This window comes from Fukomys damarensis, unplaced genomic scaffold (assembly GCF_012274545.1).
Source record: "Fukomys damarensis isolate Sample0158 unplaced genomic scaffold, DMR_v1.0_HiC HiC_scaffold_5, whole genome shotgun sequence".
NCBI classification, from domain to species: Eukaryota; Metazoa; Chordata; class Mammalia; order Rodentia; family Bathyergidae; genus Fukomys; species Fukomys damarensis.
In genome coordinates this window covers 77,710,425-77,721,306 of record NW_022900917.1, presented here as the reverse complement: position 1 = coordinate 77,721,306, position 10,882 = coordinate 77,710,425, and the positions used below count along the sequence as shown (strand labels likewise).

The 10,882-nt window shown below is 43.1% G+C and overlaps 1 protein-coding gene across 3 annotated transcripts in view; it reads right to left on the bottom strand.

The window, feature by feature from the left end:
- Positions 1-3,031: 3,031 nt before the first annotated feature.
- Khdrbs3 (KH RNA binding domain containing, signal transduction associated 3) overlaps positions 3,032-10,882 on the bottom strand; it is a 166,503-nt gene continuing 158,652 nt past the window's right edge. For 2 of the 3 annotated variants that reach the window (XM_033760860.1, XM_033760861.1), the window contains exons 10-11: positions 10,728-10,777; positions 5,934-9,043 (exon numbers count right to left, since the gene is read on the bottom strand). The gene's annotated coding sequence lies outside the window, so the exon portion shown is untranslated. Of the gene's footprint in view, positions 3,161-5,933; positions 9,044-10,727; positions 10,778-10,882 lie in introns of those variants that run through there. The other variant, XM_010629626.3, reaches the window with a different exon arrangement.

Below are 10,882 nucleotides of genomic sequence, written 5' to 3'. Positions count from 1 at the left end.
GAACATTAATCATTTACCCAGTTTAAGGTTTTGTTGCTGCTATTTTTCTACAGGCCCCTGGAGCGATGTATCCAAAGGCTGTGAAGTCCAATGAGAGGACAGCTCAGGTAGCCAAGAGCTGTGTCTCAATGATGATATAGTCATGGGGTAGGCATGGATTGGAGAGTTTCCTAGAGTCTCAGAGCTCCCACACCAAAGTGTCCAAATTTCCCAGGGTGGGGGTTGTTGAACTGGGTCATAGGTGTGCAGAGACCCTGCTTCCCCTCAGCCCGTGGTGCAGTCTTGCAGGGCTACTAGCTCTGGGCCTCTCCACAGCTCCCAGGACTGATATGTATATTATCATTTCCTTTATGGGCCACCACTGGCTAAGAGCATGCAAATGAAAAGGTGAACAGGAATATCCAGGCCATCTCAAAAGCTGTAAACAGCTCCTGGTGCCCCATAAGATGTATTCGCGACATAGTGGGGGATCGTGGCCCTTGATTTGTCAACTTCAATGCATTAAGAGATGCTTAGCAGCTTAGCCGGGTATGATTTCTGGGTGTACCTGGGTGGGTCATGGAGATGTGACCTTGGGGTCTATGTCTGGTCCCTAGCCCCTTTCTGGCTCTGTTCCCCTGCTCTGTTTCTCAGTCTCTGTCTTGAAGCCAGCCATCCTTGGACTGAATTCCTCCAAGTCGTGAGCTAAATTAACCATCTCCATCTATAAGTCCCAGATGTTGGGATATTGTGTCCCAGAGACAGAAAAGCTGACGAATACATGCAGTGTTAGAGTAGCTGAATGGAGAGCCAGCACTCTCCGATGCATGTGGTGGCCATTAACACACACTCTAGTGCTAGTGAAGACCAGGAGAGCTGGGTCTCCCACTTCCTCCTCTCCGGGGCTGTCACAAAGCCAACTGGAGACTCAGGATTTTGCTGCTCAGGAGTATAGAGGTTACCAACCCCATGCAATGCCCAAGGAGTGGTAGGTCTGGCAGAGGCTCTCGGGATGAGAAATCCCAACCCTGCCAACTCTTACAGGCTCTGGGTAGAGGCTTGGGCCCAGCAATGTCTAACAGGCCAGCTGAAGTAGATTTCAGATCCTGCATCTCCTGACATTGACACCCAAATGTGCTTGCTGTAGCTGGTAATCACTTTCTATCAAGACTAAGGAAATGTCAGATGGCACTGGCAAGATGACACAGAAGTTAGTTGCTTGGTGGTTACCGCAGGGTAGAGGCAGGTGGGGCAAAGCCACTAAAGGAGTTGGGTGATTGGCCGAGTCTGTGGGGACCCCTGATGATGTGGTCATGATGGGAGACCTACTACTTAATGCTGTGTCTCGGTTCCACTTTCAAAGCCCCTCTGAAGCCTGCCAGCTCTCCATGCGCCCTGCTGCAGAGTGGGCCACACTTGTGTTTCCTTCCTGCCCCTGGAGTGGCCTCTAGTGGCTCTATCCCTGTTTCCCCACTACAATCCATTCTCAATGGATTCTGTGATTTGAAGCACATTACTTTTATGTTCAAATTTCCCTCCTAAATCTAAAGAGCTGCCAATAATGCTGGGATAACTAGCCCTATGTGCTCTTGTCTCCAGCTAGCAACCACCTTTATTTTACTCTTCTTTGCCTCTTGCTCGCTCCTGGCTCCTCGCTATCCTTCACACACCCAAGCATGCTCGTTTCTGGACCTTTTTTCTGGCTAGTGACCCTACAATGCTTGCTTCTGTCTTTTTCTAGTTCCTTCTTAAACTGTTATCTTATTCTTCAACCACTCCAGTTTAACTCCTCTCCCCACACTGTGTGCCAATGTCCGTAGCTCCACGCCACCTTCCTCATTTTGTGACCCATGGACTGTTTGTGACCAAGAGAGGGAAGCTCTTCACAATGGCTTCCCTCTGGTTTGTTCTCTGCTTTCCTTCCAGGACACAGATCAGTGTCCAGCATCTGAGAGGTTCCCAGGAATTGCACATTAATGATTTAGGTAATGTAGGCAGTAAAATAGAGTGTCACTCGTAGATGTATAACTAGCACCAATGATTTGGTAGGGGAGGATGTGAGAGTTCAAATTCTTCTCCGCTTCCCAGTCTGCTAATATTCCAAAGTTTCTATTTGTTGAAAATTAATTCCAAAACAAAAGTGTACACAGAGCTACCACAGCTTTCCCAAGTTTGCCCTGCTGTATATGACCCACTGCAGGCAACCACTGTGCATTCTCCACTGCGAAGCCTTGTGTCCATGCATTTCTGCCATGAAAAAATGTGCACAGGAGAAATGTAAAGGTGTAAACTGCAGGAGCAGAGATTTTCAGGATGCATCAGGAGGAGGAGAAGGGAAAGCTAAACTATTCCAAGTTATTCTGTGGTTAACACAATGTCTCAAACGTGGCAGGCTGTAAAAATTAATACCTTGAGGAAACGTGTTTTAACAATGCGCGAGACTGCTCTTGAAATTCCATGATCAGGAAACATGTTATATGAGCTTCTAGCTAAAGAAATAAAACACATCCTCCCAGGGCAGACTGAATTAAAATCACAATGCACCAGAAACCGATGAAAAGAAAAGGAAAGGAGTAATACCATCCACAGGGATCATGACCTTTATGTTCCATAACAAATCAGAGAGAGGCTTGAAAAGCAGGCTTCTGTTCTGTCCTTAGCATTCTGTTTCCCACAGAAGCTTTCATAATTAACCTTTTATGTGGCAGAATACTTTTGGTCTAACACTTTCATATTTATGGGCACACAACAGAGACAGATAAATCATTTTCAAATCTATATGTTTAGAATCTCAACTTCTTGCAGTGAGCAGCAGCAGCATGCATGGTTCTCCAGTGTGCAAAATCTAGAGCTGTGCTGAAATAACAAGACTATGTTTTTCTGTGTTTCTATAAAGTAGAAGAGATTTCAACAGGCAGCCTTTATTAATGACTGTACAAATCATTCTTTTTTGTTATTAGGAGACCACAAAATAAGATTGATTTTCTTTCTTTTTCTTTTTAAAACAGGCCTTCTAAATTAAAAGCATACTATTTCATAAAAAAAAAATTTTACAAAACAAAAATTTATGTAAAAATAATACATCAAGATGATTTTCAAGTTCCCATGTGGATTCATTTACTGACTAGGCACAAGGGTGAGTTGACTATTCTTAAGCAGTCCATGAACAGAAGGAGGCCTCCTGAAAAAGAGGGAAATTAAGTATATTAGTAAACATAAAGAAATGAATAATTATATGCTGTCTTGGGATGGCAGGATGTAGGCAAGTAGAAATTTAACAGAGCTAAGGATGGTTATGGACAATAATGCAAAACAGAATCATCAAAATTAAGGATACCAAATGTCTGTGTTGAGTAAGGACAGGTGAGTAACTACTTAGCATGATATTATGGTTTATATATAAAATGTTCCCCCAGTCTCATGTGTTGGAGGTGCAGCCTATGGGGAGAGGCAAGTCACTTGGGGGCGTGATCCGTCTCTACTTCCTGGTTACCACGCAGGGAGCAGCTTTCCTCCAACATAGCATTGTATCATGCAGTTTCTGCCTTAGGGCTAGCTTACCATGGACTGATCCTACTGAAACAGGAGCCAAAATAAAACTTTCCTCCTTTAAATCATGAGTGTCAGGTATTTCATCTCAGGGAAAGAAAAATGACTAAAACATGCAGTGATGACGAAAGGATCATCCATGATTTTTACGGGTTTGGTTTTAGAACAGCTATGCCTTCTGTTATGATTGGGGTCCAGAGGACCCCCCACAAAGCCTCATGTGGTCATAGGCTGTGTCCTAGAGTGTGTGAAGCTGGAATTGATCCATGATGCAGTGCTAGGCTCAAGGGCCCTGGAATTAAGGGTGTGAGTGCTGCCTGCCCTCCCTGAGTAGTCTGAATAAGATAAGAGGGGCAGGGAAACACTGCTAAAGCTCTCCCTTGTTGTCTTTGCTACTTTGTGCACACCACGTTGTTTCTGCTCTGCCATGACTGGTTACCATCCCAGCCTCAGAACCAGCCGATTACAGACTGAAACCACTGCCAACTGTAAGCCAAATAAACTCCTTCCGCTCAAACTTCAGACGTCTGGTATTCTGTCTCAGCAGTGAGAGAAAAGTGACTAACACACCTCTAATATGAACACATGAAAGGAGCTCTTCTGTGTCTACTTTGGCATACTTCTTGCATCCTTATCTTCTAGTAAGATGTAGAGCTCTCAGGTATTTTATTAACCCCGTGCCACATGCAGCAAGATTCCTATTTCAGAAACTGAGTGGCAATCAGAAGGAAAGGCACCAATCATGGTGGGGGGTCCGAGGGCTAGGTCTGCTTCTCACTGTTTGTTCACATCCTGCTTCTAGAGGCTTTCATCACAAAGTGTGGCCTGGAGCAACTTCACACATTGGTATTGGTTCCCTAGGACCTTGCTCCTCCCTGTCTCTCCTGGTGCACACATCTCCTGACACCTTGTATACTAGCAACTGAGTCCCCCAAGCACAGTCTGCCATTGCCTGGACAGCCACCCTGTGCCCGTTTCCTCTTCTCTGCTTGTCCAGGTACTACTGGACCTTCAGAGTCCTCCTCTTTCAGCAAAGGAGCCTGCTGCCTCTGCCCAACAGCAGAGGCTGTCGGGAACCATGTACATTTGAACAGCGGGTCACGCTGTAGCGTGTTCCTTCCTACCCAAGCAGGATACAGAAGGTTGTGAATGAGTCTTGTGCATTTTATCAACCTTAAAGCACTTAGTCACTAGCTATTAAAAAAAGGTTCATTAATTAAGATCAGCATATTCATGATGTTTAGCTTTTTAAGGTATTATATTAACTTTAGAGAATCAGTGTGCATCTCGTTCATTCTAGCACTGCTGAGGCTCCACGCAAGGGACCACATAAAGCTCAATGTATCTCCAGCACTCTTCCAAAATAAAAGCCCAGATAGAAGGAGAGAAGGTGCACGAGGGAAAAGCAATGAACTTGAACTTGAAGAGAAAAGGGATGAAACGGAAATCACATTTTGAAAGTCAATCTGTGAAGCAGGCAGGGAGGAGAAAAACATAAGCCCCTACAGGCTGAAGTGGGTATCTGACCAGAGGAATCTTGTGACGGCCCTGCGTGCTCATCGCTATGTGAGGCAATGAATGCACCACACACTTGGAGCTCAAATTTCCTTCAGAAATGCACATGAGGATACACTGTGACCTCCAGGGGAACGAGAGTAGTATCTGTGGAAAATGGAGTCAACCCTGTAAATCTACCATAGAAACTTAACCTGCAGATGTGTACAAATACGTGTACAAGAACAGAGATGTGAGGCTGTTCTTTCTAATACCACTTTTAAAAAGAGCGAAATACTGTAAACAAACTGCATTCTTCAGCAGTGGTTTAAATTATGCCTCATTCATATGTTCAGCCAAAATAAAGTCAAAGAAAAGGTAGCTTTATAATATAAAAAAACCTCTAAGATACATTTTAAAACAAAATATGCAAAAAGTGATACATTATCTATCTATCTATCTATCTATCTATCTATCTATCTATCTATCTATCCATCTGCTTTGCCTATGTACTGACCAACTCTGGAAAGACTGAAAAAACAAAAACTGAAAACAACTATATGAATGGCTACTTGTGGTTGTCCGGAAGTAGGGTGGGAATTAAGGCCAATGTTTCACTGTATAGTCTTCTGGGTTCTGTGCCAAGCACACATATTACTTATTTTTAAAAAGGTGTGTGACTTGGCTTTGTACCCTCACGTTCCCAGTGAGAAAGACAATGATCACAGAAATACAGTATCTCTTTTCTACTGAGAAACCAAAATTCATTGTGTAAAGTGCTTGCTCTGTTGTTTTAAGAACTGCAGGTCCATTTGCTAGGTCCTCCCCTCACTGAGCACCTTGTCAGTCCCTGCTCTGCTCTGTGCCAGGCACTACGCTAGGACTTGGAGGTGCAGGTCAAAAAGGCATTGCTCCTTCTTTAAAATCTTGCAGTCAGAAGAGAGGGAAACATATCCACAAGCAGAGCAGAAGTTGCCCTCCAGTGTAACCCCGCCTGCACACTTTATACCGGGACCTGCTCTTTACTCTGCTCCTTGTTCTGAGGGTCTACAGGATTCTAGGCACTGTGTGAGGTGGCAGATGCATGCATTCCATCTGCAGCCATGGCTGAATGTCACATGTATGTGAACACACACACATACACAGGATAGCAGTTATTAACCTGGTAAGTTTTCTTCTAATCGAAGATCAAGTCAATCCAGTGAGACCGAACAAATCCTAGTCTATTTCTCTGCACTGAGACACTAAGCCACTTTATTCCTTCCACTCCCACAGTCAGTTGCTGTTCACTGCCCACTCACTGGTCAAACGACAGAGTCCTGGTGAGGGGACAGGAAAGGAAACAGCCCACCACGGACACTGGTAGCCGAATTCAGAGTGCTATGAAGTACTGGAGCAGAGACTCAGTGTACTGGAGGACAAAGGGCCAAGGGAGATCTCCTGCATGAGGGGTATGCTTGAAGTTCCACTCTGCAGCCTGGAGGGACCAAGCAACCACACAGAGCAGAAGCCTGGCAGGCACAGTAAGGAATATGACTGCAGGCACACATAGGCGCAGCCGTCAAAGTGTACAAGGGGTCTACAATGCAGCAGGGTAGGCTGGAGGCACCGGGGAGGTGGGCAGTAAGGTCAGGCAGGGCCTATGCTCAGAGCACACGGGTTTCACACTGAAAGCTACTGGGTGGGTACTGCCAAATGACTCACTACAGGAGATCCGAGAAATAATTTCAGGAATGGGTGCTAAACAGCCAAAGAAACCACTAAAATTCTTAAAATAGGAATCTTAGACAGAGTTGAATACAACTGATAGGATTTTGTAGTAGATACGGGAGGGTAAAATTCAGATCAGAGATTGATCCACACCACAGCCTTTCGCACTTAAAGATGGAAATTGGATCAAGCAAAAAATAGATTACTTAAATATAATGAAGGGCTTTTCCCCTTCTATCCCTGTGAAACACCAAGCATGTACAGTATGTAGATCAGTGGTGGTGAACCCACGGCCCATGTGCCACAGTGGGCATGTAGAGCCCTCTCTGTTAAAATGTGAGCCAAGTGACCCCAGCAGCTGAGCTTTGAAGAACAGTTGGATTTTCTAAACCACAACCTCAATATTCAGGTTTAATTGCAGTGTTGGCACTTTGCAATAAGTGGGCTTTGGGTTGCAGCTGGTCTCTAAAAGGTTCAACACCACGGACATGGAGAGTAGAGAGTGGGTATTATTTGCATAAAAATAAGCTTTATTATTTATCACTTATATTCTATGAAATTCCTTATATTGTGATTTAACTTCTGACTTTTTAATTTTTTTAAACCATTCGTTTTCTGTAAACCATTTCTGTACACAGTGGCTGGTATCTCTGATTAATTCTGAATTAAAATGAGGGAGCTAGACTATAGGAACTGCAACACTGTTGACAGGATCATGTGGCTTCATTGGGAGAGATGACCCTGGCTAGACTGAGGTTACCAGGTGGAACCACACTGACCATTAAGATGACACTTGTCATCAGTGTGTGGCGGGGGAAACTTGAGGACGAAGTTCAGGCATTTCTTACGGCATTCACTGTCTGGGTTTATGATCACTGACCAGCACAAATGGAGGCGTGTGCAATGGTCTAAAAGGCTATTGTCTCTGCTTAGCTGAATAGAGAAGGGTAAGGTCAAAGGTGAAGAGAATATTATCTTTAAGAATGGTTGCATGTTTTTTCAACTTTTAGCAGGACATATTATACCCTCATTAGTCGTGGCTTACCTACCAACCAGTATCCTCTCTTCCTTTCTATAATTACTTGATATCCTTGAAGTTTCCTAGATGATTCTCTCTTTCAAGTTCTTACACGTGGCAATAAATAAGAGCAAACATGGCTACTTGCGTCAGGCATGCTGCTAATCCTCACAGTGGCACTGAGGTAGGTGTGCCATTGGTGTGCCCATGTTATGGGTAAGGAAACTGCAGTTTAGAGAGGTCCAAGCACTGACTCAAGGTTAAAAAGCTGATAAATGGCAGAGCTCGAATAAGAATGCTCCACAAGTACCTTCCCTACGTGGTTATCTTCTTTCCACTGGCTCAATACCTCTGCCACCCTGCCTAGGTTCTATATCCCTCTTCCATGAACCTACAAAGCAGACCCCGATTGATGTACCTATAACAGCCCTACTGATGCTTTCCTCTAACATTTTCCAGGGCAGACCGAGGCATCTTTGGTACACGAACTATGTCTTCAGTTGCTGTACTCCTACTGTCTCCAGCAGAGCAGATGCTCTGGAAATATATCTGAGTGAATACTGACTGATCTGACTTGAAATGTCTTGGAAGATTCAGAATCTAAATAAAACCGAAGAATCTTTCTCTAAGGAACCTGGGGCAGGGAGGAGGTAGAGACAGAGAGAGGGCAGCATCAATCACAATGTTTGGCTAATTCACAGCATGAGTTACTGCTGGGAATATAAGAATTCTCTTGTGAAGTCTTCAGTACAGTGGGAGCTGGTACAGCACAGAGAAATGACAGAGTAATGATATGACAAAGGTACAGGACTATGGATCAACGGAGATGGGTTCAAATCTTGGTTCCATCAGTGACAAGTTATGGGCTAAATAAATGACCTCACTTTATAAAGCTTGTTTCTTCCTCTGTAAAATGTAGATGACATCTTATAGTTGGAGAATTCCGTTACAAAATTTATAGAAAGTGATGACCACATGCTTGATTATTATAACAACTTGCATCCAATATGTTACATATCACCACTACTAAACTGAAGAAACAGAAACTACACTTGTTCTTCAGAGAGAGTTGGGGATCCTGGACTGGTCTAACTCACACAGACCTCACAGAAGACAGAGCATCAGGCCAACTCCTGAAGAATGGAGATGTTTCTGTGCAAGAGGAAACGGGTCTATCTGCCGATCTCTTCCATGAGCTCCCGAGTGAACTGAATGCAGGGTTCCACATCTTACAACGTCTGTACTCCATTCCCAGTGACTGTCACACAGAGCTCACAGTGAAGGAATGTTGTCCTGGGAGAAGACAAAAGGACCCCAAGGCAGGGAAACAAAGGCTTGGAGAGTAATGCAATGTGCTCTTAGAGATGAGAAAAGCCTGGCTCGGACAAGGAAGGCTCTGATGGTAGAAATGGGTAGACATCAGACTTGGTGGGGTATGGACAAGGGGAGAGAAGATCTCTTGACAGCCAAGTAGGAGAGCCCCTGTTTCGTATTGTCTCTGACCCTTCTGGCCACGATTCATCTTTACAATCTGCTAAAGCCTTGCTTCTTTAAAAAAAAAATGAAAAAAAACATAAAAGCATACAAAAATTCTTAAGAATTTGACCTGAAGACCATCTATGGTTGACCCTCTGCCTATCCATAATTTCTGATGTAAGACTCTACCTTCATGGAACAAGAGAGATGGCAGCAAGGAAAGGATGGGACCAGTCCTGATGGCCCCCAGATGGAGGAAGGGCTATGAGCCATAGAAGTGGGAAAAAGCAGAACTCCCATCCTCCCCAGAGCCTCCAGGGCAGAAGGCAGCCCTTCCTGGCTATAACAGTGTCAGATTTCTGACCCACATAACAGCCAGGTAATAAACTCTACTCAACAATAAAAAAAAAAAAAAAAAAAATAAACAAAAAAAAAAAAAAAAAAAAAAAAAAAAAAAAGAGCGAGAGAGCGAGAGGGAGAGGAAAAAGCCTACATTTATTTTATTATTTGTTAGGCCAATGCCAAAAAGCTAAAAAACAAAACTCTAAATAAAGTAGTAAAGTATCTCAGTACCACCACATGCTAAAGAAATGTGGCTCATGGCATATTCCCTTTCTGTGAAAGGAAAGAGGCTGGTGTACAAAAACAGTAACCAAAAAATGATGAACTTATTCATTTTGGTCTATGAGCAGGTTAAAGTGAACTGTTTTATTTCTAAAGGTAATTTAATTGTTTCAGTTATTTTGGCTATTAAGAAAAAAGGAGGTCATATATTTCTGATTTATATTAAATATGCAAATTCAATGCTGACAATTCAATTTCACATGAGACTGTTTCATTGTCAGGTTATAAGAGCCTCACATATTATCTTACTTAGCATATTACAGCAACTCCATGGGATAAGCATCATTTTCATGGGACTGAGGTATAAAGTGAGACCTGTCTCAAGTTACAGTTATGTGGCAGAACTGAAATGTGAACACTGAAAAAGTAAGATGCTCGAGAAGGTCAGGGCCTTGGCAGTGTACTTTAGCAAGAGTACCTGAAAAGTGAGACCTAATTAGTGATACTTTTCCTGGATATTTTTCTTTATAGATCTCTAGATTAAAAAAATAAATAAGTAATTTGATAAAACACCTTTTATAGTGTTTATCTTATAAAGTAATAATTTATTTTGCAAAATTTAAAAAGTCATACTTCCATAAAACCAAGACAACTATGCTCAAAAATTTCCTGCATCCCTGTGTGATTTTTTTGCACACGTGTACATATATAGAAAAGTAAGACTGGAATCAAATTCTACACCAAGTTTGGTGAACAGCTGTTTTTTGGACTTTGGCTAGACAGCTGTGTTCCGACTGAAGAAAAAGACATAAGGTATCTGTATTGTTGAGGCCTAAGCCAGCCTCTCTGCAGCTCAGGACCAAGGATGCTAGTCTGGTGGTTCACAAGCAAGAGCTGGGCCTCTGACCTGTGCTCCTCTGGGACCAAGGGCACCTACCTGGCTTCACTCCAAGGCACAACCAGATTCTCTGCCATCCCAGACATTTCCTGACAAAAGAAAAGATTTTTTTTTTTACTTAAAGAGAAGAAAATTCCTCAACAATAAAAAAATTAAACATTTTACACAATCTACAAAGAAAGCTTAAAGCAAAT